Genomic DNA, 10,023 nt, shown 5'->3' on the forward strand with positions numbered 1-10,023 from the left:
CTAACCTGAAGTTTTTATTAAAAATCCCTTTGTTCACTGGCAAGTAAGGCACTGGTAATAGTCAGGAACAGGTGGGTGATTTCATGGAGGAGTGGAAGAGTGACTGAGCTGAAGATAAGATTTGCCCTGATGACGTTTTGGATATGCAGAACTCAGCTGGACAGTGGCTCTTTGTGACCTGCTCAAACTAGATGTGCTTTGAGCAGATGATCTCTTCCCACCATATATTCCTGTGATTCTCAGAATATAGAGATTTCCTATAGATTATATTTCCTGCACAAGCTCCAGCCTATATTAGCTCAGTCCCCAGTTCTGCATGCCTCATGCAGAAAGCCTGCATTTTTAAAATAGTCCCTGATTTTCCCTAGGGTCTTTGATTTTCTTACTCATATTCACTGGTACTTCTTGTGTATATCTTTTCTTAAGTTCTTGCTGAATTTCATCAGGGATGAAATTGGGATTCTAAATTTCACTGGTGTTCCCAGTTCACCAGTGGGACAGCTTACTTTATAAAAAACTATGGAGCATTCAAGCATGAAGTCACTCTGGTCTGACATCCTGGTTTGGGCATTAAAATACATTCTGAAGTATTTATTGAAAACTGAGGATGATGGAATTTCCTAGAACAATGGACCTGACCAAGTCATCCAGATCATCTTCCTGTTTATGGTACTTTATGTACCTCCACTGAACAACTGATAGATAATTTTATTCTTCAGCTTGTTTCACTTTCGGTAATTAGGAGAGGACAAGACAAGGCAATAGATAAACCAGTGTGAATAAGGGATGTCTGAAAGGTCTTGTAGATACAGTTGTATTGTAAGAGGAAGTTGTTTACCTCATTAACAAAACCACTATAGATCTGTTTGAATTTTAATTAGCCTCTTTGCAACAAGAACAACTCTGATTGCATTGATTTCCTGCAAGGCTTGCAAAGATAAGAATCCACAAAAGAACTGGGCAAGAGAGAACTGGAATCTCCTTTGGCCCCTACTTTTCCAGAGACAAATATTCTATGACTATATTTAACTTTTTTGTCTATAAATGTTACTTCTTTTGACCTTTCTCTTCCTTTTTATTAGGATGTACAAATATTTGGGGTTTTGAACCCTTGCTGTGCTCCTTTTATGTTTTTCTCAGCTGAAATAGAGCACCAGAGCACAACCTGTTGGTTCTGCCTGTTTTCAGATTACTAATGTTTTTATGAAACTGAAGGGCTTTACCTGAAAATATAAAATTATTTTGCAAGACCTGTATTTCTTAAATGTAATACATTTTTTGAAATTATGATTACATTTTTGATTCCCATGGTAGCCACTTTCTTACTGAGTAATGAGGGATTTCTACGTGCCAACCTAAAACACAAATTTAACCAAAAATTACAGGAGTGTCAAGCTGATTTGCTCAGACAGATCTAATTTTGAATTTGATAGAAATAGTGGGAGCAATAAAAGCTGCTTTGGCTTTCATATGAAGTCTCTCCTGAGTATTTTACCTATAGGCAGGCAAAACAAAGTGTTTGTGCAAGGCAGGACAGGATTCCCCTGGGGCCTGCAGAAGTCAATAAAGTGTGTGATTCACTTATTCTTATCTTTGATGAGATTTTGTGAAATAACATGTTTTTATCATATTGTGTGTGGCTATAAAGTTGAGATCAGGAAGCAGGGAAGCAAGAGGCATCACCAGGGAAGCAATTTCAATCAGATGAATTCTAGGTCAGGCCTTGTCAATGCAGATAAAAATTGGCAATTAGTATTCTGTACCTTGCTGCTAATGAACCGTCTAATCAGGAAGCTTCTGTCTGTACCAATAAGCTTCCTGTGAGTGCCAAGGTTGTAGAGTGCTTGAGAAAATGAGGCAGATTGTATTTTTACAAAAGCACTGATATATTAAGTTCTAAATGTGTTGTACATTTATTTTTCCCTCTGTGCTTTCCACTTCAGCAGACTAGAAGTGTTAACAGTCTTACAAATCCTCTTCTAATTCTCTTTTTTAATTTCCTTCAGAGTGAGGTAACTCATACTACAAACCAAAAAGACCTAAACATGAAAGTATTTGAATTAAATTTAAAATCCCATCTGTTACAGGGGATATAGTTGTATAGTTCAGCCACAGTTTCAAAGATATTTGGAAAATATTTACATAGGTTTGTAGCATTATTTCATCTGATCAATACAAAATAGTTTTAGAAGGAATTCAGACCCAACAATTCCAGCAGGCAACAGTGTAGAGCAGGATAAGGCAAGACTTAAGAAGGCAGGATTAGTAACCAAATATGCTTGATTTTAACACACACTTTGCATGTAAATATTTTACTTCTGATAAACACTGCAGTTGTCCTGGGGACAGGGCAGGAGGATGACTACAGTCAAGTGGAGAGGCTGGGAAGGAGGAGATGCTTCTAAGACTGTCATTTAAATTTTGGTCTTTGCAAATAGAGAAAGGTGACGACATACTTGGTTTCACAGGCTAAGCACTAAGCTTAGGGGCACAAAACTTATTCTTGCTCTGGTTTTCTTCACTGTACTTGCAGTGATAATTTATTCTGAGGTAGTTAAATATGCAATGCAAAACACCATAACACTCAAAAAGTAACTTTTGTAACAGGCAAATACAGGAATTTCTTAATTTTTCATGATCTCTGATAGCTCTTATAATTTTTTTCCCTCTTCTGTATTCAGTCACTGTGTATTGAGTGTGACAAGGTTTTGAAAAGCATCTGACGATCTGGATCTCCTGGATTTGCAGGTTTTCAGTTAAAGGATGTGACTTCCAGAAAGCACAAAGCAAAATTTCCCTGTAGGCATCTCTGATGTGTCATGGTGTAGATCGTAGCAAGCACTAAATTCCTCTTGGAAATCTTGGCCTCTGTGTTAAAGTATTAGATAATATTATGGGAACAATAAGCAGTAGTAGGTGCCCCAAAGGGATTTCAAGTTTCTGCTCAGATTGGGTAAGACAGCATTCATCTTAATGCCAATGCCTTTCTCAAAGGCTGCAGTTTTGTAGTGAACTAAATCCTGAAAGTTTGTCCGTTTGAATTACATTGTTCACAAGGTAAAATGAAATATTCAGGCTTCCAAACTTGTGCTGATTTTGATTATTTCACACCTACTTCAACCACTGGTGGTGATGCTGACTTTGGTGGTGATGCTGACTTTGGTGGTGATGATGTATGTGATGTCACCATGTTCCAGTGCCAGTGAAAGGAAAACATCCCTGGATTGGGGGGGGCACAGTTTGACCTCCAAGCATCATGTTGGATGTGAAAGGGGGAAGGAGGAGACATTACTACTGTAGTTGATTTATATTCTTCCAGTGTCCAGAGAACCCCTCAAATCACCAGGTGGTTTGTTGCTGAACTGCATCTTAATTTTTGTGTGTGGGCAAGCTGAGATCTTTACATAGGTTGAACTTCATATGCAGTGCTTTCCATTTTCCTGTATATCAAGTATTTTTCATGGTTTTTCCTCCTTTTTTTTTTTTTTTAATGGCATTTTTATAATAAGTTCTTCCAATGCACTGAAAGCCTGGGTGAATATGCTTGTTGTGCTTAGGCAGGTGCTGAGACCTCCGGTCTTAGCACCCATATTGGACTTTAGCACCAACATTCACCAAATACAGTTTTGTGGGACTAAGACTTCTAAATCTGAGAATTTCTGGGGTACAAGAATTTCTAAGCCAGCACTTTCAATGTAATTACCATTATCAGGAAACAAGATTTTGCTGTCAAACTGCATCTTCAGTGCCTTACCTATAAGAAAGTTGCTTAAAAAAGATGTGTTCACAGTAGCAAACAAGAAATCCCCAGAGCAGCATGGCCCGTGTGTTTTGCAGGAACTCCTCATGCTGCCAGGGTAAGATTTCCTATTAATATCAACTGCACTCAGAACTGAGGACATTGCCACTGGTGTGACAGGGTGATGAGAAGCACCACACCCCCACAGCACTTCTGAAAGATTTTAGTCCCCAGCGAAACCTATGGGCACGACTCACATGCCTAAAAATGGTAAATGATCTCTTTCAGAAATGAAGCTCTGCAAGTTGCTAAATGGACTGTGGTCTAAAGACACAGCTCATACAGCTCACTCATCCAAAATAAGATTAATTGGAATGAATGAAGCAGTCTCTGGCAGCATCTGACTGCTGAAGAATGGATAAACATGAGCCATGTTAATGTTGACCCCCTTGACCCCTGCAGCAGCAAAGTCAGACTTCAGCATTAATTTGGTGAAGTAGATTAATGTAACATGTCCTTCTATAACATTGTCTTTAAATAAGATGTGAAACCAGTAACCCACAAGAATAATATCAAATTCCATTCTGACATGGCAATCACAAGTGTTCAAGAAACAGAATTAACTTTCTGAAGGATGGGCATGCAGGAAGTATTTGCTCTTCCCTCCATTAGAAGCTATGGAAATAATGAGCCTAAGAGGCTGCTTGATTTGTGCTCACTCAGTGTCACTCTCTAACAGTTTGGCATTTTTTAGGACCATATTAGTCTTTGTGTCACAAGCCACAGTGATTCTGAAAATAGGTGTTATACTTGTAATTCAAGACAGGAAAGAAAAATTTTTTATCTGGCCAAATTGATGCAAGTCTGACATGTTCTCTAGAAATAATAGGTGAACTTATCCACTCACATTTATCATGAGCAAAATTAAGTACAATTGTTTTATGCTGTATGCCATTTAAATGTGAGAGCCCTTGTCCCAACACTGAGCACAAATTCAAAGTTAGATGGTGGTCTCTCTAAACCACCTGGTCTTTGAAGTGAAGCTGGCCAGAAATTTTTGAAGTCTTTCAGAAGGAAGAGGGTGAAGTTTTGTACTTTATTTTTCTCTGAGTTGTGTGTGTGAGTGTGTGTGTAGTTGTGATGTTTTTTAAAAGCATATTTATTGAAAAATTGCTGAAAAAGAAGTTTTGGCAATTTTAAAATTATAACCTTCTTGCTATTTTTTTTCCTTTGAACAAGTAAAATAAGGTGTTTTGAAAAGTTTGAAACATAAATTAAGATTGCCCCAATCAAACCTTTCAACTAATCCAAGCCACTTCTGATATCACATATTTTCAAGGTAATAAACAAATATTAAAGATTTCAATCTGTGGGTTAGTTCAGAAAAAGAAAAATATTTTCAAAGGAGAAGAAAGCAATCTCACTCCCAGATTTACTTTGAAGTCTCTTCTCCATTTCTTGATTCAAACAACATGCACTAGTGGAAACAGAATTTAAAAGCCACTCAGAAGAAGAAAAGCAATATCAGATCTTTAGCATGTAAAGGCACCCAAGCTCCTATCAGCCCTTTTGCCACAGAACCCAACAGCACTGAAAACATCCATGGTTGTTGTGGCTGAGGTTGACAAATGGAACGGTGGCATAAAATCCAACCACAGAAAAGAATGAGCAACCATAACTGCTCCAGAAGGAAAGCAAGTAGCCTTTTGAAGGCTACAGTGCTCTGTCAAGTTTTCCTAATAAAAGGAAATTAATTTACAAACTGGTTATCCCCCTCTGCTCTTTTTATTAGAAATGAATGCTTCTTTCCAAATAACATTACTCTTGGGATAGCAACAAACTACACCAAAAGAGACATGAACAATTAATCATAATGTACCAAATTCACTGAAAGGGGTTTAGCTCCAGTTTCACCCCAAGCAGCAAGTGGGTTTGGTTCATATTTTTCATTTGGGAAGGTCACTGTTACAAGGGGATTGTTATGGGATTATTTCATAGGGTTATGCTTACTTTGGAATGACTACAAGAAGTTCTTCTCCTGCTACTGCATTTATTTATACAGACATTTTACTAACTCAGTTGTCATTTAATTGTTAGGCTTTTTACATTATTTAGTTTCATTCCTTAAAATTAACTTTCATATAGCCATTGTTGTACAAGCTGGCTGTTTATGTGCATTGGATTACTAACAATGCAGAATTAATTCTGTATTTCCTTATTTTTTTGCTTAAAACATTTTTCTCTGTGTTGTGTGCTTGCTTTTTTGACTGCAAGCACTTTTGTTTTGCTCCAGGTTTTTAATAGTGGCCTCAAAGTCTAATTAATGTACTTGTAGTCTGCCTCTTGATATCAGAATCTAATTATACTTTCTTAGGAAAATATTCTAATCACTATTCAAATGTAAGTAAGAGAACAGATAATGAATGTCACCTAAAATAAAACAGGGTCCTGAAATTCTCACTTGCACTATAGTACTGCTCCAGAAACAGATATAATGCTTTCATTATGTGATGTTTGTTTCTAACAGTGAGCAGAGTTACACAGGACTCATAAACTTCACAACTGCAGCCTTTTATCCTGACTGTGAGTAAATGGGCAATACATCATGGAATATGTAAATTCAGACAAATAAAGAATGGCAGTTAAAAAGCTCAGCTAACACTAAGACATCCTTGAGTTTCTGCAGTTGTATGTCTCTGGGGGAAAATATGCTGTAGATTATACATACTTTTGACTTTATAATTCAAAACAAATAGCTTCTACAAATTACATGGCTAGTGATTCAGGAGGGTGCAGAATAGCATTTTAATCTCTCCTACACCTTGAAGTACCCTGCTTCTCTAGCAGGGAGATGGAGTTTGGTTCCCTGACAACTGTAACCATGTCAAAGTTCATCACTAAGGGAAGGAGAAGAGCTCTGGGCTGGGAAGCCTTGATAAACACTGAGCTGATAGGCCCGAGTGCTTCTAGCTGTCCTTGTAATTACACAGCAGATACTTTCTGAAGGCACAAAGCCTTAATAGCTGCTGGTAATTTGTCAGCTTCATGTGCTAACCTTCCAAGGAATTACCACCATCAGCTTTCCAATTTTTCATCCCATTCAGAAGCTTCTATGCATTATACTCTATTGTTGAAAAGTCTTCAATACCAAATGTATTTTTTTTCTCTTCAATAATAACTACTGAGCACATTGTACACCCAGGTTTCTACATGCATGTATAGTTGCATCTTACCTTGTGTACCAAATTCTGCTTTCTACTGGGCAATGTAAGCAGATTTTAGCCTTGGTAATTTAAATGAGCTAGTTAGTTCAGTACCACTTCCTTGTGTCACTGCAAGTAATGTGTTCCTGAAGACCTTGGAGGGCCACAACTAGGTCCTAACCTGAACTAGAGGGTACTTTGACACCTCACTTCTGCTCCAAGCAACCCATGCAGTGAATTAGGCAGCCCCTCACTAAATCAGCCTGATACTATGTCATACACACTCCTAAGTTCCAAAGAAATATAAGCTAAAAACTTTCTATATCTTTGCAAGACTACTAGATAAAACCCGAGATCTCAAGTATAAATCAGTACAAAGCTGCCACCTGAGGCCTTCCATGGCAGAACTCCTAACTTCATGTTCTCTATAAACTTGGATGGATAGAAGGATCTATTAGTATTATATATGTGAAAAGATTAGCATTTTTTAATGTAAAATGCAGACACTTTTCTTAGGGATTAAAAATATATTAATGCTTATGGAAAGGACGGAAAGAGAGACAGACCAGAGACCAGAATGGCTCTTAGGTGTATTCTGTGGCCCAACAAACAGCACCAGGTCTGAGTGTAGTAAAGCCCCAATTACCTAATCTAGGGGAGAATAGCTGGCATCTCCTTCTACCCAATCATTTAATTTGGCCTGTCAGCTAGGGATAATTGGTTTCTGGTTGACTGAAAAAAGTGACAGTGACATCAGCTCCCTGCTACCCTCCATGGCTGAAATTCTTCTTGTCTCAAACCAGGGCCTCAGCACTCAGGGTGCCCCAGAAGCTTTACGGGTCTCTCACCGGGCAGTGCAATGGAAATGCAGCAATGTAAGACATGGAGAAACTTTTTCATGCTGTTTACTCTATACATTTTCACAATATACTTTTGAGAACCAAGAATATTTCTGTACAGGAAAGACTGGGTATGCTTGTTTAACCTGATAGTTTGATAATGTTGTTGCAGTTGTCTAAGGCAATAAATGAAGAAAGATTTATTGGGAGAGGCAATACCTTTTACTAACCAGCTGATAGGGCTGGAAAAAGAAAGATGAGTTTGGGCACATGAAGTCTTCTCAAGCTCATGCTCCCAGATCTGGGGCACTGTTTTTAGTTCCAGTGGTGACATACTCCAGCTGAACTAATAAAAGATATTTCACTTCTCCCCAGTTCTTGCCTTGTTTAAAGGAAAATACCTCTGAAGCTACTGGTGTATTATTGCAAAAGGTTTATTGTGCTCTGTTGAAAACATTACCCAAAACAACAGAAATTTAACATGTTAAGTCCTTGTTTCTTCTTTACACAGTTTCAGGCAGGGGTACGGCTTCAATTTGCCGTAGTTTTGCAGCACCGCTTAAGACTTACATCAGTAGAGGGCAGACAACTCTTTCCTCCAGTGCTATTTTCTCTGGTTCAGCTTTCCTCTCACCCTCCTTCCCCCTGAGCTTCCAGGCACTCATGGATCAGGTGGAGCAGGCAGGGATGGCAGGACAACATGGGCAATTTCCCTCTAGCCAGGATTTCTTCAGTTGCCATATTTTTCAAAGTGGGAAGGCAATGCAGTGCACCTGTGAATATACCTGTAGAGCTGGCCTAGTACTGAGGTCAGAACTAAAAGACTTAGCATTTCTGCTTTACTGTGACAGCAGGGAGTGCCTTGTTCCTGGCCCCTGCTGATTTCACCTCAGGGCTGCACTGGATTAGCGCTCCATGAGGAAATCTGTTCTGTGGAGTCTCTAGCCATATAGCTCTGTGCGATTTCCACACTATGAATCCCCTGGAAAAAGATGGCAGATTGTTGTATTTCAGCTCATGTCTGCCTACAGAACACTCCAGAGAACAAAACACAAGCAGAGGTGGAGTCCACCCTTCCCTGCACTAGACTTCCCGGACAGAATGAGGCAGGCTGATACAGCCAGAGTGGATCTGACCTCCTTCTCTCCACGTTTCACTTGCTGTACTTTAGAGAGGAGACAAGGGGAGAAGCCTGATCAACATGATTCACATGTCAAGCATCCATAATAGTACAACCAGCCTCCAGCTGATTAGGGCCCCAGAGAGTGCTGAATTGAGAGACTGGGGTGGTCTTTTCATGGCCTGTGTGAAAGAATTTCTTGGCAATGGTTCCAGCAATGGACTTTATTCAGCACTGTTGGCTAGAAAACTTGTTGGAGTCTCTAGGCAATCTTATAACCCTTTCACTTCACAGCCTAATTTAAAACATTTGTGTGTATGTGGTGATTGGCAATAAAATACAGAAAAATCTCAGACTAGAGGAAGTATAGGCTTTGTGGGTTCTTCCCTATGTCCCACCCATCACTGACACATCTGGGATACAAAAAGGAAGAATGACAGCACGGGTCATGTTTCAGCAATGTCATGCACCATGAACTCATGGCAAATTAGCAATAAAATTCTTAGAGAGAGAGATATTTACCTTAGCAAAAATGTTGTGGCCAAAGTAAAGGCAGCTGTTTGAAGGAGGATGTGAATGTATGTGCTACTAGATTTATAACTGGGTGCTTACACTGATCAGTTCTTAAGGAATATATTGGCAATAAACTGAAATAACTCGGCCAGGTATTAAAACTTGCATGCTATTTTTATGTAAGTTTATTCATGTTTAGTTGGCAGCTAACTGCTTAAGAGTCTATTCCCTATCTACTTATTATTTAACAGTATTTGATTCAAGTATCTGTCATTTCTAGTTCCACTGTATCTCAGACGGGAAGATTTTGAGTTGGAGAACAAGTACTTTACCTCTTTCAAAACCAAACCTTCTTGCACAAAGCTACTTCTTAATTTCCAACAATTCAAAACTATTTATTTGATAAATATACTGTTTTCCTGGAAAAATCAAAGCAGCTGCATTTGCAAATTCTGTACAGTAGGTGAGCAAGTGTTTACTTGTTAATTGATGCTGTCCTTAATTAAAGTAAAAGTCAGCTTTTTAACCTATGTGGGATACTCTATTAACTGGCAAGAAAATGTAGTATGAGTAAGCATTGGAACAAAAGGGATTAATATAGTTAACTGT

Source organism: Taeniopygia guttata, chromosome 8, assembly GCF_048771995.1.
Source record: "Taeniopygia guttata chromosome 8, bTaeGut7.mat, whole genome shotgun sequence".
In the NCBI taxonomy this organism is placed as follows: domain Eukaryota; kingdom Metazoa; phylum Chordata; class Aves; order Passeriformes; family Estrildidae; genus Taeniopygia; species Taeniopygia guttata.